Here is a 22,664-nt window from a genome sequence, read left to right on the forward strand (position 1 = left end):
AATGTTAATACTCTTTTATTATTAATACTAGAATTACTCGTATCAATATAATATATTAGTATTTTATTTAAAAGATATTATTTTATTTATGATATACTAAAAGGGTAAGCAGAGAACTGTCCTAGAACTTTAGAATGACAAATTTAAATTAAGAATCTTTAATTCTCTTTCCATAAGACACTTAGGGAAAGGCGAGGGAATAATGCGAAGATAATTTATATTGTGGAATGATAAGAAAGAAAAGAAAAAAAGAACGAAAAAAAAGAGATAAGCAGAGATATTGTTTGGAACTGAAAACGAGCAGAGATGTGGTGGTGAGTCCAACGAAATTTGCTTTCCAGAGATACATCAGCCAATCCAGGGGATGGTCGCACCTATAAGACAGAGGTTGCTTACAGAGGTTATCAATACATACATTGGCTAGAGAGAGCCTCACCTGTAAGGCCGAAGTTTCTTACAGAGGTTATGTTTGCATACATCGGCTCAAGAGAGTTGCACTTGTAAGCATATTGAAATACATTTAAAAGTCACATTGTATGCGGCTTGGCCGTAAGACTTATATGCACACTATATGCATCTGGAAAGCCATATCTGGGACTTGTGCCCGGGTAATACTGAGAGCGGGTAGGCAACCGACACATGAGCTCATGGCCTGCATAGGACAGACATGTATCATACTTGTTTGCGCATACTTCTCTGTGATATGTGTTTCTGTGATTGTGTGTGTGTGCTTCTTGACTTGTGATTTTCTCTGTACCTTTGGTTTGTTAAACTTGTTTGTATTCTGAAGTTTTTTACTATTGGATATCTATTGAAGATTGTAAGTATTCTGTTGTGAAATTATTGTATAACAAATAATAAACTGAACACAGCCTGACCCTACTAAGAACTCCCCAATTCGTACCCCCTATTTTCACCCCTTTCAGCTACAGGTGCGAAGGTTTACTACAGAACTACAGGAGCATAGAAGATTATGTTTACTAGCTGAGTTGTTAGAATTTATTTTTCCCTGGTCGTTGATTCTTTTGGTTTTTAGAGGGGTAGGACTTGTAATTGAGGTTCTTTGAATAAGTCTATTGGTGCGAATTTTTGGAATATCCACAACTGAACTAGCAAGTGCACCGGGTCTTCCAAGTAATACCTCAAGTAAGTGAGGGTCGATCCCACGAAGACTGATTGATTGAGCAATAAGGGTCGACTGATTGGTTTAGTTAGGTAAGCAGAACAGTGGGTTTGGTGATTTGAAACAGCATTAAACAGCATTTCAAGAGTAAAGAAAGCAAATAAGAGAATTGGTGAGAAATCAATGAGAGAAAGCAATTAAGGTATCGGAGATGTTTACATTTCTAGATTAAGTTTTCTTACCAACTATTTTAATCATGAAATATTCATTTCATGGCAAACTGTAATTAACTAAACCCTAATCTCTTAGAGATTTAGTCTCCTCTAACCTTCATCAACCACCAATGTCTTGGTCACTTGATTCTGATTAGAGGGTTAAGTTCAAATCTAGTTTATGGCCTCAAAAACCCTAATTACCCAAAGCTAAATGGATTATATGTCACATATCCAGATTAGTTCAAGTAATTAGCAATTTAGGAGGAATTTACTTTCAAGCTTTGTTCAGGTGAGGGACCTCTTCCAAGGGTCACAAGAACGCATCTAGAATAAGGGTCAAACTCTCGTTCCGCCCAGATTCATAAAATGAAGAACAAAAGTAATTCTTGAAACTGAATCAATATATTAATTAAAATAGAAAAGCACATTAAAATAGAAAAGCACTAGTCTTAATCCATAAAAATAAACAGAGCTCTTAACCTTAACCAAGGAGGTTTAGTGGCTCATGACTTACAGAGAAAACAAGATACGGAAGTGAGAAGATCCCCCTCTAATGGTGAATCTTTTCCCTTTTAATTCTAACCTAATTTGATTTAAAATTAAAATAAAATATTAAATCCTATAACTAAAAGATATTGTATGTAAATAAAAATTACAAAATTAAAAATTACAAAATATTAAATCACTAGTATTGTATGTTCAGAAAACAATTTTCATTTAAGAAAGGTGATGGATTCATAGGACATTCATATCTTTAAGATATAGACACTTAGATACTAGTGATCATATAGTAAAGACACAAACATAATTAAACATGAAGCATAGTAAACGAAAAATAGGAAAATAAGAACAAGGAGATTAAGGAATGGGTCCACCTTAATGAGGGTGGCATCTTCCTCTTCTTGAAGAACCAATGGTGCTCTTGAGCTCCTCTATATTTCTTCCTTGTCTTTGTTGCTCCTCCCTCATAGCTCTTTGATCTGCAGTCAAATGCTCTACCACTGAACTATGGACCCTTGAGATGAACCTCTCCATCTCTCATGACTCGGAGGTGGAAGCAACTGCCTTCCTTTTCTTCTTTCTAGAGGTCTCTCCGGCCTAGGTGCCATAAATGGTTATGGAAAAACAAAAAGCAACGGTTTTTTCCACACCAAACTTAAAAGGTTTGCTCGTCCTCGAGCACAAGAAGATAGAAGGGAGTAGAAGGAGAAGTGTGAATGGGTGGGTATGGGAGGAAAATGGTTTGAATTGGAATGGTGAGGTAGGTGGGGATCCTGTGGGGTCCATAAATCCTGTAGAGGATCCTATGGGGTCCACAGATCAAGTGGGGTCAAGGACTTAACATCCCTACTCCAATTAGGCGTGTAAAACGCCCTTGCTGTGTAATCCTGGCGTTTAACACCAGACTGCTTATTTCTAGCATTAAACGCCCAAATGTAGCCTGTTTCTGGCATTTAACGCCAGGCAGATGCTTGTTTCTGGCGTTAAACGCCAGACAAATGCTTGTTTCTGGCGTTTAAACGCCAGACTGCTCTCCTCCAGGGTGTGCTATTTTCAATGCTATTTTTCATTCTATTTTTTATTTTTCAGTAGTTTTTGTGACTTCACATGATCATCAACCTAATAAATCACGAAATAACAAAAAGAAAATAAAATAGATATGATTAAATAACATTGGGTTGCCTCCCACCAAGCGCTTCTTTAATGTTAATAGCTTGACAGTGAGCTCTCATGGAGCCTCACAGATAATCAGAGCAAGGTTGGAACCTCCCAACACCAAACTTAGAGTTTGGTTGTGGCCTCTCAACACCAAACTTTGAGTTTGAATGTGGGGGTTTTGTTTGACTCTGTATTGAGAGAAGCTTTTCATGCTTCCTCTCCATGGTTACAGAAGGAGAACCTTGTGTCTAGTAGTTTGCAATGTCTGCAAACCACAGAGCTTCCTGAATAGCAAACAATTACTCATCCGAAAAGGTTTCAGAGATCTCAGTAGGAGGGAGGGATGCTCCTGCTACTGGTTCTATCCTGGATAGGTGATCAGCTACTTGATTCTCTGTCCCTTTTCTGTCTCTTATTTCTATATCAAACTCTTGCAGAAGCAACACCCATCTTATGAGCTTGGGCTTTGAATCCTGTTTTGTGAGTAGATATTTAAGAGCAGCATGGTCAGTGTACACAGTCACTTTTGATCCTACTAAGTATGATCTAAACTTGTCAATGGCATAAACCACTGCAAGCAGCTTTTTTTCTGTGGTTGTGTAATTTTTCTGGGCATCATTTAAAATATGGCTAGCATAATGAATGACATGCAGAAGCTTGTTATGCCTCTGTCCCAGTACTGCACCAATGGCATGGTCACTGGCATCACACATTAGTTCAAATGGTAATGTCCAGTCTGGTGCAGAAATAACTGGTGCTGTGACTAGCTTAGCTTTCAGAGTTTCAAACGCCTGCAGACACTCTGTGTCAAACATAAATGGCGTGTCAGCAGCTAGCAGATTGCTCAGAGGTTTTGCAATTTTTGAAAAATCCTTTATAAACCTCCTATAGAATCCTGCATGCCCCAGAAAGCTTCTGATTGCTTTAACATTAGTGGGTGGTGGTAATTTTTCAATTACCTCTACCTTAGCTTGATCCACCTCTATTCTTTTGTTCGAAATTTTATGCCCAAGGACAATTCCTTCAGTCACCATAAAGTGACATTTTTCCCAATTTAGAACCAGGTTAGTCTCTTGGCATCTTTTCAGAACAAGTGCTAGATGGTTAAGACAGGAGCTAAATGAGTCTTCAAATACTGAGAAGTCATCCATGAAGACTTCCAGAAATTTTTCTACCATATCAGAGAAGATAGAGAGCATGGACCTCTGAAAGGTTGTAGATGCATTGCACAGACCAAAAGGCATTCTTCTGTATGCAAATACTGCAGATGGACATGTGAATGCTGTTTTTTCTTGGTCCTGAGGATCTACTGCAATTTGGTTGTAACCTGAATAGCCATCTAAAAAGCAGTAGTATTCATGACCTGCTAGTCTTTCTAGCATCTGGTCTATGAATGGTAAAGGGAAGTGATCCTTCCTGGTGGCTGTATTGAGCCTTCTGTAGTCAATACACATACGCCACCCTGTAACTGTTCTTGTAGGAACCAGTTCATTTTTTTCGTTATGAACCACTGTCATACCTCCCTTCTTAGGGACAACATGGACAGGACTCACCCAGGGGCTATCAGAAATAGGATAAATAATCCCAGCCTCTAGTAACTTAGTGACCTCTTTCTGCACCACTTCCTTCATGGCTGGATTTAGCCGCCTCTGTGGTTGAACCACTGGCTTAGCATCATCCTCTAATAGGATCTTGTGCATGCATCTTGCTGGGCTAATGCCCTTAAGGTCACTTATGGACCACCCAAGAGCTGTCTTGTGTGTCCTTAGCACTTGAAGTAGCGCTTCCTCTTCAAGGGGATTTAAAGCAGAGCTTATGATCACAGGAAAAGTGTCACCTTCTCTCAGAAATGCATATTTCAGGGATGGTGGTAATGATTTGAGCTCGGGTTTAGGAGGTTTTTCCTATTCCTGAGGAAGTTTTAGAGGCTCTTTCAATTCCTCTGAATCCTCCAGATCAGGCTGAACATCTTTAAAAATGTCCTCTAGCTCTGATTCGAGACTCTCAGTCATATTGACCTCTTCTACTAGGGAGTCAATAATATCAACGCTCAGGCAGTCGTCTGATGTGTCTGGATGTTGCATAGCTTTGACAACATTCAACTTAAACTCATCCTCATTGACTCTCAGGGTTATCTCCCCTTTTTGGACGTCAATGAGGATTCGTCCAGTTGCTAGGAATGGTCTTCCTAGAATGAGAGTTGCACTCTTGTGCTCCTCCATTTCTAGCACTATAAAGTCAGTAGGGAAGGCAAATGGCCCAACCTTGACAATCATGTCCTCAATTATGCCTGATGGGTATTTAATGGAGCCATCAGCAAGTTGAAGACGGATCCGGGTTGGTTTGACCTCTTCAGTCAAGCCAAGCTTTTTGATGGTGGATGCAGGGATTAGGTTGATGCTTGCCCCAAGATCACATAAAGCTGTCTTGGTGCAATTACCCTCTAATATGCATGGTATCATAAAGCTCCCGGGATCTTTAAGCTTTTTTGGGAAGCTTTTCAGAATGACTGCACTGCATTCTTCAGTGAGGAGAACTCTTTCAGTTTCTCTCCAATCCTTCTCATGACTCAAGATATCTTTCATGAACTTGGCATAAGAGGGTATTTGCTCAAGTGCCTCTGCAAAAAGAATCTTTATTTCAAGAGTCCTGAGATAGTCTGCAAAGCGAGCAAATTGCTTATCCTGCTCCTCTTGGCGGAGTTTTTGAGGATAAGGTATATTGGCTTTGTACTCCTCAACCTTAGTTGCTACAGGTTTATTTCCTACAGAAGTGGTTGGGAAAGCCTTTTTAGAGGGGTTGTTATCAGCACTTGTGTGTGTCTGATCCCTCACTGGCGTTTGAATGCCAGGGTTGGAAGCTTGATTGGCATTGGACGCCAACTTCCTACCTGTTTCTGGCGTTTGAACGCCATAACTGAGCTTCTATTAGGCGTTTGACGCCAGCTCCTTGCCTGTTCCTGGCATTTGAACGCCAGAACTGTGCGTGGGTTGGACGTTTAACGCCAGCTTTGCACCCTTTTCTGGCATTTGAACGCCAGAGTTATTCCTCTCTGGGCTCTTACTATCCTCAGAGGGATTTTGGATAGTATTTTGCTCATCCTCTGTCAGTTGTTCTTTTCTTGGCTTTCTGCTGCTCTGAAGTGAGGCATTTAATATTTTTCCACTTCTTAATTGAACTGCTTGGCACTCTTCTCTTATTTGTTTTGATAACTGCTGTTTTGTTTGCTTCAACTGTACTTCTATATTCATATTAGCCATTCTTGTGTCTTGTAGTATCTCTTTGAATTCAACTAGCTGTTTTGTTAGAAAATCTAATTGCTGATTGAATTCAGTAACTTGTTCTGCAGGACTGAGTTCAGAAGTTACTGTTTTAGCCTCTTCTTTCATGGAAGACTCACTACTTAGGTACAGATGCTGATTTCTGGCAACTGTATCAATGAGCTCTTGAGCTTCTTCAATTGTCTTTCTCATGTGTATAGATCCACCAGCTGAGTGGTCCAAAGACATCTGAGCTTTCTCTGTAAGCCCATAATAGAAGATGTCTAACTGCACCCAATCTAAAAACATTTCAGAGGGGCATTTTCTTAGCATCTCTCTGTATCTCTCCCAAGCATCATAAAGAGATTTATTATCTCCTTGTTTAAAGCCTTGGATGTTCAGTCTTAGCTGTGTCATCCGTTTTGGAGGGAAATATTGATTCAGGAATTTTTCTGACAGCTGTTTCCATGTCCTTATGCTAGCCTTAGGTTGGTTATTTAACCACCTCTTAGCTTGGTATTTTACAGCAAATGGAAATAGTAATAATCTGTAGACATCCTGATCTACTTTCTTATCATGTACTGTATCAGCAATTTGTAAAAACTGTGCCAGAAACTCTATAGGTTCTTCTTGTGGAAGACCAGAATACTGGCAACTTTGCTGCACCATGATAATGAGCTGAGGATTCAACTCAAAACTACTGACTCCGATGGAGGGTATACAGATACTACTCCCATATGAAGCAGTAGTGGGGTTAGCATATGACCCCAGAGTCCTTCTGGACTGCTCATTTCCACTTAGATCCATGATGGAGAAAGGGAGATGATGTGGGTTGCAAATTTTTTTTTTGAAAACTGAGATTAAAATAAAATAAAATAAAATAAATAAAAAATTGACTATAATTTCGAAAATTTGAAGAAAAATAAAAGAAAATTGAAAACTAAATTAATTAATTAAAAAGATTTGAAAAAAGATGTGGGTGAGGATTTTCAAAAAAAAATGAAGAAGGAGAAATTGGTTAGGAAGTTTTGAAAAAGATATGTCTTAAAATTAAAGATACTTGTAAGAAAATAAAATAAAATAATTAAAAAAAGAAAAGATGTGAAAAAGATTTGATTTTAAGATTTGAGATTAGAAAAGATAAGATAAGCTAGGTAAGAGAAGATAAGAAATTTAAATTAAAAAGTTTTGAAATTTAAATTTTAAATCTGAAAATTAAATTTTAAAATTTTAAAATTTGAAATTTGAAAATTTAAAAATTGAAATTTGAAAATTGAAATTTGAAAGTTGAAATTTGAAAATTGAATTTTGAATTTTCGAAAAAAACAACAATATAAGATAAGGATTTGAAAAAGATTTAAATTTTGAAAAGATTTGATTTTTAAATTTGAAAATTAAATTTTAAATTTTAAATTTTGAAATTTGAATTTTAAAATTTGAATTTTGAAATTTGAATTTTAAAATTTGAATTTTGAATTTTGAAATTTGAAATTTGAAATAAGATAAGATAAGATTTTGAAAAAGATATGTTTTTTTTTTTAAAAGATTTGAATTTTGAAATTTTAAAACTAAGATAAGATAAAATAACAAATTTTTAAAATAAAATCTGAATTTTTAAAAGGAAAATTCGAAAATCAATTAAAATAAAGGAAAAAGATATTTTTGAATTCAATGAGGAAAGAGAAAAACAATAAAAAGACACAAAACTTAAAATTTTTAGATCTAATGCTCCTTATTTTAAAAAATTTGGAGGAAAAACACCAAGGAACACCAAACTTAAAAATTTTAAGATCAAAACACAAGAAAGACTCAAGAACACCTTGAAGATTCACAAGAACACGAAGAACAAAAAGTCAAAGACTCAAAGGACTCAAGAACATAAAAAAAGAACACCAAACTTAAAATTTTTAGAAAACCAAAAACTAATTTTCGAAATTTAAATAAGAACTAACAAGAAAACACCAAACTTAAAATTTGACACAAGATTTAATCAAAGAAAAATTATTTTTGAAAAGATTTTAGAAAGAAAGACTCAAAGGAGCAACTATTCACAAGAACATAGACACAACGCTCTAGCAAATTGAGTTATAAATTTAAAGTGTTTTAACAAGGTGTTTAATGTATAAAAATATATTATTTTTTTATATATATTTTTTTAGATACCAATAATTCTAGAATGCACAAGAAAAACAAGAAAAATCACAAAACAAGAAAAAACTAAAGATCAAACAAGGAAAATAAACAAGAACAACTTGAAGATTAAGGAAGAACAATGAACACAAATTCGAAAATTTAAAAGAAAAGAAATACATGCAATTGACACCAAACTTAAAATATGGAACTAAACTCAAACAGAAAAACTCAATTATCAGTTTATAAAATTTTTGAAAAATTTAAAAAGAAAAAAAAATAAGGATTTATAAAAGAGATTTCATCAAAAAACAATAATAGAAGACTCTAAACCAAAAAGAAAAATTTTTCCTAATCTAAGCAACAAAATAAATCGTCAGTCGTCCAAACTCAAACAATCCCTGGCAACGGCGCCAAAAACTTGGTGCACGAATTTGTATATGTCAATGTCAATATTACTATTTCTTACAAATTCGCACAACTAACCAGCAAGTGCACTGGGTCGTCCAAGTAATACCTTACGTGAGTAAGGGTCGAATCCCACGGAGATTATTGGCTTGAAGCAATCTATGGTTATCTTGTAACTCTTAGTCAGGATATCAATTATATTTATCAGTTTGAATTGCGAAAAATAAGAGAGCATGAAATAGATACTTGTTATGCAGTAATGGAGAATATGTTGGAGTTTTGGAGATGCTTTGTCTTCTGAATCTCTGCTTTTCTCCTGTCTTCTTCTTCACGCACGCAAGGTTCCTCCTATGGCAAGCTATGTGTTGGTGGATCACCGTTGTCAATGGCTATCATCCGTCCTCTCAGTGAAAATGGTCCAGGTGCGCTGTCACCGCACGGCTAATCATCTGTCGGTTCTCACTCATGCTGGAATAGGATCCATTGATCCTTTTGCGTTTGTCACTACGCCCAACCTTTGTGAGTTTGAAGCTCGTCACAGTCATTTAATCCCTGAATCCTACTCGGAATACCACAGACAAGGTTTAGACTTTTCGGATTCTCAAGAATGCTGCCAATGGATTCTAGCTTATACCACGAAGAATCTGATTAAGGAATCCAAGATATACTCATTCAATCGAATGTAGAATGGAGGTGGTTGTCAGGCACGCGTTCATAGGTTGAGGATGGTGATGAGTGTCATGGATCATCACATCCATCATATTGAAGTGCGAATGAACATCTTAGATAGAAACAAGCGTGTTTGAATGGAAAACAGAAGTAATTGCATTAATTCATTGAGACACAGCAGAGCTCCTCACCCCCAACAATGGAGTTTAGAGACTCATGCCATCAAAGAGTACAAAGTTCATATCTAAAATGTCATGAGTTTCAAAATAAGTCTCTAAAAGTTGTTTAAATACTAAACTAGTAACCTAGGTTTATAGAAAATGAGTAAACAAAGATGGATAGTGCAAAAATCTACTTCTGGGGCCCACTTGGTGTGTGCTGGGGCTGAGACTTAAGCTTCTCACGTGCCTGGGCTGTTTCTGGAGTTGAACGCCAGGTTGTAACCTGTTTCTGGCGTTGAACTCCAACTTGTAACTTGTTTCTGGCGCTGAACGCCAGACTGCAACATGGAACTGGTGTTGAACGCCAGTTTATGTCGTCTATCCTTGAGCAAAGTATGAACTATTATATATTGCTGGAAAGCCCTGGATGTCTACTTTCCAACCCAGTTCGAAGCGCACCAATTCGACTCTTGTAGCTCCAGAAAATTTATTCCGAGTACAGAGAGGTCAAAATCCAACAGCATCAGCATTCCTCTTTCAGCCTGAATCAGATTTCTGCTCAGCTCCCTCAATTTCAGCCAGAAAATACCTGAAATTACAGAAAAACACACAAACTCATAGTAAAGTCCAGAAATGTGATTTTTATTTAAAAAATAATAAAAATATAATAAAAAGTGACTAAAACATATTAAAAACTACCTAAAAATAATGCCAAAAAGCATATAAATTATCCGCTCATCAGCCGTATGACCTTAAATCAACTCGCCACAGTAGTCTCCACTCCCCACCTATGCATGAAGTTCGCAACTCCAGAAGGCATAGCCACCGTCAAAGGAGACCAAAAGCTCGCACGACGCTGCTATAATGAAAGCCTGAACCTAAAGGGCGATCCCAGAGGAAAAAAAAGCCAATGCCATTGAACTCAGAGGAGCCCGGGCTCGCGAAGAACTTCATCCTCAACCAGAAGGCGAGACCGAAGAGGTCCAAATCAGAGACACCCGAGATAAAACAACAAACATAGGTGCAAACCTAAAAGAAGACCTAAAGGAGCTGCTAATAAAGTTCCTAAGGGATAATTATGACTTCTTCGCATGGAAGGCCGCGGACATGCCCATCATAGATCCCGGCTTAATGTGCCACAAACTGACAGTGTACCCCGGATCTCGACCAGTGCAACAAAAGCTCAGAAAGCTCGGCCCAGAGAGAACACAGTCGTGGAGGAACAGGTGCAGGCCTTGCTAGAGGCCGGGTTCATAAGGGAGGTCAAGTACCCATTGTGGATGACCAATGTCGTACTGGTCAAAAAGCCAAATGAAAAGTGGCGGATGTGTGTAAACTACACCGATCTCAATAAAGCCTGTCCAAAAGACCCTTATCCCCTCCCGAATATCGACACCCTAGTCGACGCCTCATCGGGATACAAGTACCTCTCCTTCATGGACGCCTACTCAGGGTACAACCAGATCCCAATGCATCAACCCGACCAAGAGAAGACCTCGTTCCTAACCCCGAGAGCAAACTACTGCTTTGTAGTAATGCCATTCAGACTCAAGAACACAGGGGCCACATATCAGAGGCTGATGAACAAAGTAATCGCCGACCATATCGGGAAGCTGATGGAAGTCTATGTAGACGACATGCTAATAAAAACCCAACAAAAAGAAACACTGCTGCCCGACCTCGCCGAGGTATTCGGTACCATAAGAAAACACGAGATGAGACTAAACCCCACAAAATGTACCATTGCGGTAGAAGCTGGCAAATTCCTAGGGTTCATGCTTACTGGTGCGCAGAAATCGTGACTGTTCCATTCCTTGGTAACGGCGCTGAAAACTTTATACACACGTTCATAATCTTAATTCTTTGTCACAACTTCGCACAACTGACCAGCAAGTGCACTGGGTCGTCCAAGTAATAAACCTTACGTGAGTAAGGGTCGATCCCAGGAGATTGTCGTCTTGAAGCAAGCTATGGTCACCTTGTAAATCTCAGTCAGGCGGATTCAACTGATTTTATGAATTGATAAGTAAAAGATAAATAAAATATAAAATAGGATAGTGGTACTTATGTAATTCATTGGTGAGAATTTCAGATAAGCGTATAGAGATGCTTTCGTTCCTCTGAACCTCTGCTTTCCTGCTGTCTTCATCCAACCATTCCTACTCCTTTCCATGGCAAGCTTTATGTAGGGCATCACCGTTGTCAATGGCTACATCCCATCCTCTCTGTAAAAATGGTCCAATGCGCTGTCACTGCATGGCTAATCATCTGTCAGTTCTCGATCATACCGGAATAGGATTTACTATCCTTTTGCGTCTGTCACTACGCCCAGCACTCGCGAGTTTGAAGCTCGTCACAGCCATCCCTTCCCATATCCTACTCGGAATACCACAGACAAGGTTTAGACTTTCTGGATCTCAAGAATGGCCATCCATGGGTTCTAACTTATACCACGAAGATTCTAATATCTCGGACTCGGTCCCCTGTATTAGATATCTAAGAGATACTCATTCTAGCTTGTTTGCATGTAGAACGGAAGTGTTTGTCAGGCACGCGTTCGTGAGTGAGAATGATGATGAGCGTCACATAATCATCACATTCATCATGTTCTTGGGTGCGAATGAATATCTTAGAAGCGGAATAAGCTTGAATTGAATAGAAAAACAATAGTACTTTGCATTAATTCATGAGGAACAGCAGAGCTCCACACCTTAATCTATGGTGTGCAAAAACTCTACCGTTGAAAATACATAAGTGATGAAGGTCCATGCATGGCCAAATGGCCAGCCCCCATAAAGGTCTAAGATAGCATAAAACTGATCAAAGATGTGAATACAATAGTAAAAAGTCCTATTTATACTAAACTAGTTACTAGGGTTTATAGAAATGAATAATTGATGCAGAAATCCACTTCCGGGGCCCACTTGGTGTGTGCTTGGGCTGAGCATTAAGCTTTACACGTGTAGAGGCTTCTCTTGGAGTTGAACGCCAGTTTGTAACCTGTTTCTGGCATTTAACTCCACTTTGCAACCTGTTTCTGGCGTTTAACTCCAGAATGCAGCATGGAACTGGCGTTGAACGCCAGTTTGCATCATCTAAACTCAAGAAAAGTATGGACTATTATATATTTCTGGAAAGCCCTGGATGTCTACTTTCCAACGCAATTGAGAGCGCACCATTTGGAGTTATGTAGCTCCAGAAAATCCACTTTGAGTGTAGGGAGGTCAGAATCCAACAGCATCTGTAGTCCTTCTTCAACCTCTGAATCTGATTTTTGCTCAAGTCCCTCAATTTCAGTCAGAAAATACCTGAAATCACAAAAAAACACACAAAATCATAGTAAAGTCCAGAAATGTGAATTTTAATTAAAAACTAATAAAAATATACTAAAAACTAATTAAATTATACTGAAAACTGTGTAAAAATAATGCCAAAAAGCGTATAAATTATCCGCTCATCACAACACCAAACTTAAATTGTTGCTTGTCCCCAAGCAACTGAAAATCAAATAGGATAAAAAGAAGAGAATATACTATAAATTCCAAAATATCAATGAAACTTAGCTCCAATCAGATGAGCGGGACTTGTAGCTTTTTGCCCTTGAATACTTTTGGCATCTCACTTTATCCATTGAAGTTCAGAATGATTGGCATCTATAGGAACTTAGAATTCAGATAGTGTTATTGATTCTCCTAGTTCAGTATGTTGATTCTTGAACACAGCTACTTTATGAGTCTTGGCCGTGGCCCTAAGCACTTTGTTTTCCAGTATTACCACCGGATACATAAATGCCACAGACACATAACTGGGTGAACCTTTTCAGATTGTGACTCAGCTTTGCTAAAGTCCCCAATTAGAGGTGTCCAGGGTTCTTAAGCACACTCTGTTTTTGCTTTGGACCTTGACTTTAACCGCTTAGTCTCAAGTTTTCACTTGACACCTTCACGCCACAAGCACATGGTTAGGGACCGCTTGGTTTAGCCGCTTAGGCCAGGATTTTATTCCTTTAGGCCCTCCTATCCACTGATGCTCAAAGCCTTGGATCCTTTTTTTTACCCTTGCCTTTTGGTTTTAAGGGCTATTGGCTTTTTCTGCTTGCTTTTTCTTTTTCTATTTTTTTTTCGCTATACTTTTTTTTTGCAAGCTTTTGTATTCACTGCTTTTCTTGCTTCAAGAATCATTTTTATGATTTTTCAGATTATCAAATAACATGTCTCCTTTTTCCTTATTCTTCAAGAGCCAACATATTTAACATTCATAAACATCAACTTCAAAAAGACATATGCACTGTTCAAGCATTCATTCAGAAAACAAAAAGTATTGTCACCACATCAAAATAATTAAACTAGTTTCAAGGATGAATTCGAAACCATGTACTTCTTGTTCTTTTGTTTTTAAAACAGTTTTCATTTAATAGAGGTGATGGATTCATATTCATAACTTTAAGGCATAGACACTTAGACACTAGTAATCATATAGTAAAGACACAAACATAAATAACACATAAGGCTCAAAAATCGAAAAACAGAAAATAAATAGACAAGGAGATTAAGGAATGAGTCCACCTTAGTGAGGGTGGCGTCTTCCTCTCCTTGAAGAACCAATGGTGCTCTTGAGCTCCTCTATGTCTCTTCCTTGTCTTTCTTGCTCCTCCCTCATAGCTCTTTGATCTTCTCTTATTTCATGGAGGATGATGGAGTGCTCTTGGTGCTCCACCCTTAGTTGTCCCATGTTGGAACTTAATTCTCCTAGGGAAGTGTTGATTTGTTCCCAATAATTCTGTGGAGGAAAGTGCATCCCCTGAGGCATCTCAGGGATTTCATGGTGAGGAATTTCCTCATGCTCATGTTGAGGTCCATGATCTCTTATTTGCTCCATCCTTTTCTTAGTGATGGGCTTATCCTCTTCAATGAGGATGTCTCCATCTATGTCAATTCCAGCCAAATTACAGAGGCGGCATATGAGGTGAGGAAAGGCTAACCTTGCCCAAGTGGAGGACTTGTCAGCTATCTTGTAGAGTTCTTGAGGTATAATCTCATGAACTTCCACCTCTTCTCCAATCATGATACTATGGATCATGATGGCCCGGTCTATAGTAACTTCAGACCCGTTACTAGTAGGAATGATTGAGCGCTGAATGAACTCTAGCCATCCCCTAGCTACTGGTTTGAGGTCATGCCTTCTCAATTGAACCGGCTTGCCTCTTGAGTCAATTTTCCATTGAGCTCCTTCCTCACATATGTCTATGAGGACTTGGTCCAACCTTTGATCAAAGTTGACCCTTCTTGTGTAGGGGCGTGCATTTTCTTCCATCATTGGCAAGTTGAACGCCAGCCTTACATTTTTCAGACTGAAATCTAAGTATTTCTCCCGAACCATGGTAAGCCAATACTTTGGATTCGGGTTCACTCTTTGATCATGGTTCCTAGTGATCCATGCGTTTGCATAGAACTCTTGAACCATTAGGATCCCGACTTGTTGAATGGGGTTGGTGAGAACTTCCCAACCTCTTCTTTGGATCTCAAGTCGGATCTCCGGATACTCATTCTTTTTGAGTTTGAAAGGAACCTCAGGGATCACTTTCTTCTTAGCCACAACTTCATAGAAGTGGTCTTGATGGACCTTTGAGATGAATCTCTCCATCTCCCATGACTCAGAGGTGGAAGCAATTGCCTTTCTTTTCCTCTTTCTAGAGGTTTCTCTGGCCTTAGGTGCCATAAATGGTTATGGAAAAACAAAAAGCTATGCTTTTACCACACCAAACTTAAAATATTTGCTCATTCCCGAGCAAAAGAAGAAAGAAAGAAGTAGAAGAAGAAGAGAAATGGGGGAGATGGAGAGAGAGTAGGTTTCGGCCAAGGGGAAGAAGAGAGGGTTTTGTTGTGTGAAATGAAGGAAGAAGGAGGGGTTTATATAGGAGTGGGGGAGGGTTAAGGTTTGGCCATTTAGGGTTGGGTTTGGGAGGAAAAGTTTTTTTGAATTTAAAGGTAGGTGGGATTTTTTTTTGGGGGAAGAGAGGATGGATGTGAGTGGTGATGCCAAGGCATCTTAGGCTAGTTTCATTAGCATTTTTCTGTTAGTTTTAGTTGTTTTATGCATTTTCTTGAGCTTAAAGTAACCAAAAATGGTTAAATGAAGAACAAAGCAATGAACCATCCAAACAGTATGATTTTAATGCAAATTCCATGAGTTTTAGTTATATTACTTGAATGCTATGAATGGAAGATTTCTCATGAAATTTTGCAAGACTTTGATGCAATTGTTTGGATGATTTCAGGGAAGAAGAGGCTAAGCAAGGAAGCAACAAAATCAATAAAGGAAGCTTGAATATCACATGTGGAGTTTAAGTTCCAGTTTAAGCCTAAACTGGAGCTTAAACGCCAGAATCAGGAAGGCTAAGAAATGCTGGAATTGAAGTTTAACCTCCAGTTTAACCTTAAACTGGAGGTTAAACGCCAGAATGAAAGTCTCACCAAAGAAGCATTCCACGTTTAACCTCCAGTTTAACCTTAAACTGGAGGTTAAACACCAGAATGAGAATGCCACTCAGGAAGGAGTTCCACGTTTAACCTCCAGTTTAACCTTAAACTGGAGGTTAAACGCCAGAATGGGAAAAGCACCAGGGAGCCATTTCCACGTTTAAGCTCCAGTTTGACCTCAAACTGGAGCTTAAACGTGTTCGACCAAGTTTTCTCCTCCAGGGTTGCTCTCTCCATTTCCACGTTTAAGCTCCAGTTTGACCTCAAACTGGAGCTTAAACGTGTTCGACACCTCCAGGGCTACCCTTCTAAGCTTCCACGTTTAACCTCCAGTTTAACCTTAAACTGGAGGTTAAACGTGTTCGACCTCCAGGATGCCTCCTTCCATTTCCACGTTTAACCTCCAGTTTAACCTTAAACTGGAGGTTAAACGTGTTCGACCTCCAGGGCTGCCCTTCCTATATCCACGTTTAAGCTTCAGTTTAACCTTAAACTGAAGCTTAAACGTGTTCGACTACATGACTCTCCAGGGCTGCCTTCTTCCATTTCCACGTTTAAGCTTCAGTTTAACCTTAAACTGAAGCTTAAACGTGCTTCTACAAAAGGCCTCACTGGAAGTGTCTGGCGTTTAAGCTGCAGTTTAAGCTTAAACTGCAACTTAAACGCCACTCTTGGAAAAGGTTTCTGGACCAAAAATATTGTGGTTTAAGTTAGTATTTGAGCACAAACATTAACTTAAACTTATTCTGGTATGAAACCCAATTGAATATCATGGTTTATGGGATTGGGCCTGAAGGATTGATGAGTCTGAAATTTCAATTTATTGAGTCATGTGCCATTATTTGATTATCACTAAGTTGGCTCAATGAATGTTACAGAATTTGGATCAGCAGCCTCATCAAGATTATGGATCATAAACCCAAGGCAAAAGGAAAGCAGGGAGAGGCCTCAAAGCCCAAGAAACACAACAGAAGCTCAATATAGAAAGTGTATAAATAGGATAGAATTTAAGTTAGAAGGGATTTTTTTACCTTTTCATTTTGAGCTAGTTTTCATATCTTTGTAGTTGAATTCAGAGCTATGACTCACTAAACCCCTTTCATTGGGTTAGGGAGCTCTATTGTAATTCAATGAATCAATAATAGTTTATCTTCTTCTTCAATCTTTTCTCTTGAATTTTGTTAGAAAGCTTCTCGTTCTAATTCCATTGGGTAGTTGTCTTGGGAAAGAAACTACCCATAATTGGAATCCTTCGGAACCTTGGGAAAGGAATGGAGGATTCATGCTAGAGAAGCTTTCTCACAGTGAATTGGATTGGGGTTTGGATGGATATTGTGACATGTAATCCTACCAAATTGTGGTTCATGAAACTGTGTGGTATAATCAGTAATCGAGCATCATCTCTTCTTATGAACATTTAAACCAAGGGATTGGGAATTTGTTTGTTTTTAGAGAGAATTGGTGAGCCAAGGGATTGGGATCCAATCATATAAGATTGCCAAGCAAAATTTAATGAACGCATTGGTTGAGGAAGAGATATACATGTTTTGATTCGGAGATCTCAATATCTCCTAACACCCAATGAATTCCCCATTTCTGATTTCCAATTTCTCTTTACATTCTGCAACTCAATTCTTGCAATCACCCCCATTCCCTTTTAATTTCAGCAATTTAGCTTCTGCTCTTTAATTCATGCAATTTAAGATTCCGCCATTTCAATTTCTTGTCATTTACTTTTCCCGCCAATTTTACATTCCGAAATTCTCATCTAAATCTTGATTCCGCTCAACTAGAACACACTTCTAATCCGAATTGCTCACTCAACCAATCCTTGTGGGATTCGACCTCACTCTATTGTGAGTTTTTACTTGACGATAACCGGTGCACTTGCCGGAAGGAATTTTGCCGATCGTGCAATTTCCTAAATCGTAGCATAACTAGTTTATGCGCATCAAGTTTATGGCGCCGTTGCCGGGGATTGGTTTTCGATTGACAATTCTCCAATTGGAAGTTAACTAGATTGAGCATTTTTTTTTTGTGTTTTGATTAATTCAGTACAAGTTACTTGTTGAATTTTAATTTCTGCACTCTGTTACATGCTTTCTTTCTTTATGCCTTTAAATTCAAGCAACTAACTCACTGACTCACTAACTGTTTGAATTAATTCCTCAATTGCTCTAACCATACTCTTCCATTAACCAAGAGTATTTCACTTGTTGTTGCCTGTGTTGTGTTCTTGTATGACAGGTAGGAGAGGAGAGACATCAACTCCTCCATATACCGAACCAGAGAGGACCCTTCATAGACTTAGAAGGGAAGCAAGAGGGAAGAGAGTACTGGGAGAAGAAGAATCTGAAGGAGAATCTGAGGACAATTTTGAGGAAGCTCTAGATCTCAACATGGATAGAGAAGTTCACAACCATGAGAGAGCTGATGGAAACAATGCCATTCCTGAGAGGAGGGTTCTTAGTTCATACATAAACCCAACCTCTGGGAATTGTGGTAGCAGCATTCAGAAACCACCAATTCAGGCCAACAATTTTGAACTCAAACCACAGCTAATATCACTTGTGGAGAATCATTGTTCATTTGGTGGGAGTGCTAATGAAGATCCCAACCAACATCTCACAAAATTCCTGAGAATTTGTGACACTGTGAAGTCCAATGGAGTCCAGGAAGATGCCTATAAACTGCTTTTGTTCCCATTTTCACTTAGGGACAAAGCAGCTAAGTGGCTGGAATCATTCCCAAGGGGGAGTCTAACAACATGGGATGAGGTGGAAAGCAAGTTTCTGGCACGTTTCTACCCCCCACAAAAGGTCAATAGGCTTCGATCTGAGGTTCAAACTTTTAGACAACAAGATGGTGAAACTCTCTACGAGGCATGGGAGAGATTCAAGGATTTGACAAGGAAATGCCCACCAGACATGTTCCATGACTGGGTGCAATTGCATATTTTCTATGATGGACTTTCTTATGAATCAAGGAAGGCGGTAGACCATTCATCGGGAGGTTCATTAAACAAGAAAAAGACTGTGGAAGAAGCCATTGAAGTGATTGAGACAGTGGCTGAGAATGAGTACTACTATGCATCAGAGAGGCACAACACTAAGGGAGTCATGGAGCTAAACCATGTTGATACAATTCTAGCCCAAAACAAAGTGTTTGCCAAGCAACTAGCAGAGCTTACCAGGCAATTAGAAACAAAGCAAGTGGCTGCAATACACACACAAGATCAAGAGGAAGTAAGCATTGAAGGAGGTGATTGGGAAGAGGCCAACTATGTGGGAAACCAACAAAGGCAATCATATGATCCACATTCCAACACTTACAACCCAGGATGGAAAAATCACCCAAACTTTGGGTGGGGGAACCAACAAACCCAACCACAAAACCACAAACCTTACAACCACAACCAACATAACAATTCCACATACCAAAACTCCAACCAAAGATCATACCAAGCCACACAAAACACTTACTCCCAACCACCATATCATGGCCAAAATAATCAACCTACCCAACCTAATCCGAACCAACAATTTCAAGATCAATTAACCCGGATAGAAGGAATGATGGCAACCATGAGTCAAGACATAACCGAATTGAAAAGCTTCAGGGATGATGTGAGAGCTACCTTAAGGAACCATGGTGAAAAACTCAAGAGGATGGAGTCTCAAGTAGGAGAGCTATCTCAACAGACCCCGAAATCAACTGCAGTGTTCCCTAGTGACACAGAAAAGAATCCAAAAGGGGAACAAAAGAGAGTGAGATGGGAAGAATGCAAGGCCATCACCATATTGAAGGAAGTCTCAGAAGAAGAAGGAATCAGACCCTCAAAACAGGAGCCAGAAATCTTGAAGGAAGGTGTGGAGGAAGCTAAGCAGGAAAGTGAAACTGAGCAAGCCAAGGAACTGCAAAAAGGCATGCTGGAAATATACCAACCAAAAGCACCATTTCCTCAGAGGTTAGGAGGAAGTGAAAAAGGGAAAACCTATTCAAGGTTTTTAGAGACATTTAAGTCTCTCCATATCAATATTCCCTTTCTTGAGATTCTCCATCAAATGCCTACACACATCAAGTATTTAAAGGAATTGTTGAGCAAGAAAAGAGTTTTGAAGGGAGGACAAACGGTAACAATGAACAAAGAATGCAGTGCTCTCATCAAGAAGGACACAGTCTCTAAGAAAACAGACCCAGGAAGTTTTCGTATTCCTTGCATCATAGGAGAAACAAAAATTGACAGAGGATTCTGTGATCTAGGAGCTAGCATAAATGTGATGCCTCTAACTCTTATGAAGAGGCTACAACTGAATGAGGTGAGATCCACTGATGTAATCATACAACTGGCTGACAAAACTCAGAAGCAAGCTGAAGGGGTAGTTGAGAATGTGCTGGTGAAAGTGGGAAATTATTTTTTCCCTACAAACTTTGTCATTTTGGACATGGAGGAAAGCTACCTACACCCCATCATTCTGGGGAGGCCATTTCTAGCCACTGCTAGAGCACTCATAGATGTAGAACAAGGAGAGCTAATTTTGAGAATACATGATGAACAGCTCATTTTTAATGTTTTCAAACCTGCATCTGAGCCTGAACCAGAACATGAAAAGCCTAAGGATGAGAGTAGCCATCTGTGTTTGGAGGAAGGCAATCCGGCAGCTGAAACTCTGAAACAGTCCTTGGAAAGCAAACAAGAATTGCAAGAGTTAAAGCCACAAGAATCAATAGAAACAGATCAGAAGGATCCTCCCGGCATAAGGGTCAATGAAGAAAGCTTCAAGAGAAAGGGAAGAATTGTAAAGAAATTGCCAAGAGGGTGGAGAAACAAGAAAATTCCCACTGAAGGTTTCTCTCCGGGAGATAAAGTGATATCAAGTCATTATCTGCCAATCCCACCTGGCCTCAAAACAATTCCTTCCCAGCGCCCTCAAGTGTTCACAATCAGGAAAGTTCTTTCTATGGAACATTTAGAGGTCATGAAGGAATCAAGTGGGGACTTTTGCATAGTGAGAGGAGAAGACGTCAAACACTACAATCCACCCTAACAAGGGACAACCGTCAAGCTAGTGACGTTAAAGAAGCGCTTCATGGGAGGCAACCCATGTTTTTAGTATCCTTAATCTTTTATGCTTTGCTTTACATCTAATAAAGCATGGTTTCTTATGCATGAACTTGAATCCTCAGGACAACTATTGATAAAGTGCACTAAACTTTGCATGTAAATTACAATTGGTCTCTAAGTTTGGTGTGCCTGAAGGCACTCCCAAATCTTACTCAAATTGGATTCCATCTTTCATTCAAGGTGCACGACCAAACATTAAGTTTGGTGTTCCTCTTGAACACAGTTTATGAAAAGCAAGAAGTTCCTCTGGATTTCAAAATTCATGACAAGTATACCATTCGCATGTTTTAATACTTTGGTTTCAATTACTTAGGGTAGTAACTTTGTTTAGAATCAAAGAGCCAAAGTGACTATGATTTATTAGAATTATGCACATTCATTAAGGACAACCAATATGGATTTCATGTCATTAGGAGACTTTACCAAACACTAAGTTTGGTGTCCAATAATAAGTGTGCATATATACAAAAGTCACGGCTATAAGCTCATGAAGTCAATCATTGAATTACATGTGCAAGTACTATTCATCATTCACATGGACCGAAAAATGATAGCAAACTTGTTTGTTTGTGCAGGTACAAAAGAAAAGACAAAAATGGAGGAAAAAGACAAAGGAAGCACAAGTGGTCAAAAAGAGGCAGGAAGCAAGAAGAAGCAGGATCCTAAGAATTAAGAAGAACCAAGCAATAAATAAGAGGTGGTCTCGTTCCTTAATAATCAAATGATAATTGGTGAATTTTCTTTATGAGCTTTCTTTCATTATGAGTCATTTAAGTTTTAATGTGAAGTCTCTAGTATGTGTGTCTGTGTATTGCTTTGAATAAAGTGAATACCTAGATGTTTGGATATAACTCCACCTTCTTAAACAAATGCTTGCCATGCTTGTTCTGTTTCCAAAAATAAAAGAAAAGTTTGAACAAAAGTAACTTGGCTCAATTAGTGACAAATCAAGTAGAATTAAGTGGTGGTATGCATGCTTGATTGTTTAAGTCAGATCACTGGAAATAGAGTGTAGAATTATCATTTTTTATGTAGAAATTGAAAACTGTCTATGGATCTTGATGAATAAATGTCTTTGGTCATGAAAAAGAAAGAAAAAGAAGAAGAAAAAGCCACTGAAAAAAAAAGCAACCAAAAAGCAAAAAAAAAAAAAAATATTGAGAAAATAAGCTAGGCACCAATGGTTTGAACTTCTGAGACAAATGCCTGTGGTGTTTATGTATTAAGGATATGCTTGGATGAATAGGTTCTGAGGAGTGTTTCAACACTTGGTAACTTGGGTTAACTAACCCGGGATTATCAACCAAAAGTCCATTATCAAGAGCAACCTAAATACAAAACATTTAGTCACACAAAGAGGTGCTGGGCACCAATGTCTCAAGAAGAAATGTGAACTAAAATGCCTAAAGTGGATATGTGTAGTGCACTGATAAGA

General features: G+C 38.7%; 1 non-coding gene across 1 annotated transcript; it reads right to left on the reverse strand.

Annotated features, from left to right (window-relative positions):
- Window positions 1-18,929: 18,929 nt before the first annotated feature.
- LOC112773550 (small nucleolar RNA R71) lies at window positions 18,930-19,033 on the reverse strand. Its single transcript, XR_003188096.1, has one exon. It is a non-coding gene; the product is annotated as a small nucleolar RNA R71 (small nucleolar RNA).
- Between the last annotated feature and the right edge of the window lie 3,631 nt (window positions 19,034-22,664).

Source organism: Arachis hypogaea, chromosome 18 (genome assembly GCF_003086295.3).
Source record: "Arachis hypogaea cultivar Tifrunner chromosome 18, arahy.Tifrunner.gnm2.J5K5, whole genome shotgun sequence".
NCBI classification, from domain to species: Eukaryota; Viridiplantae; Streptophyta; class Magnoliopsida; order Fabales; family Fabaceae; genus Arachis; species Arachis hypogaea.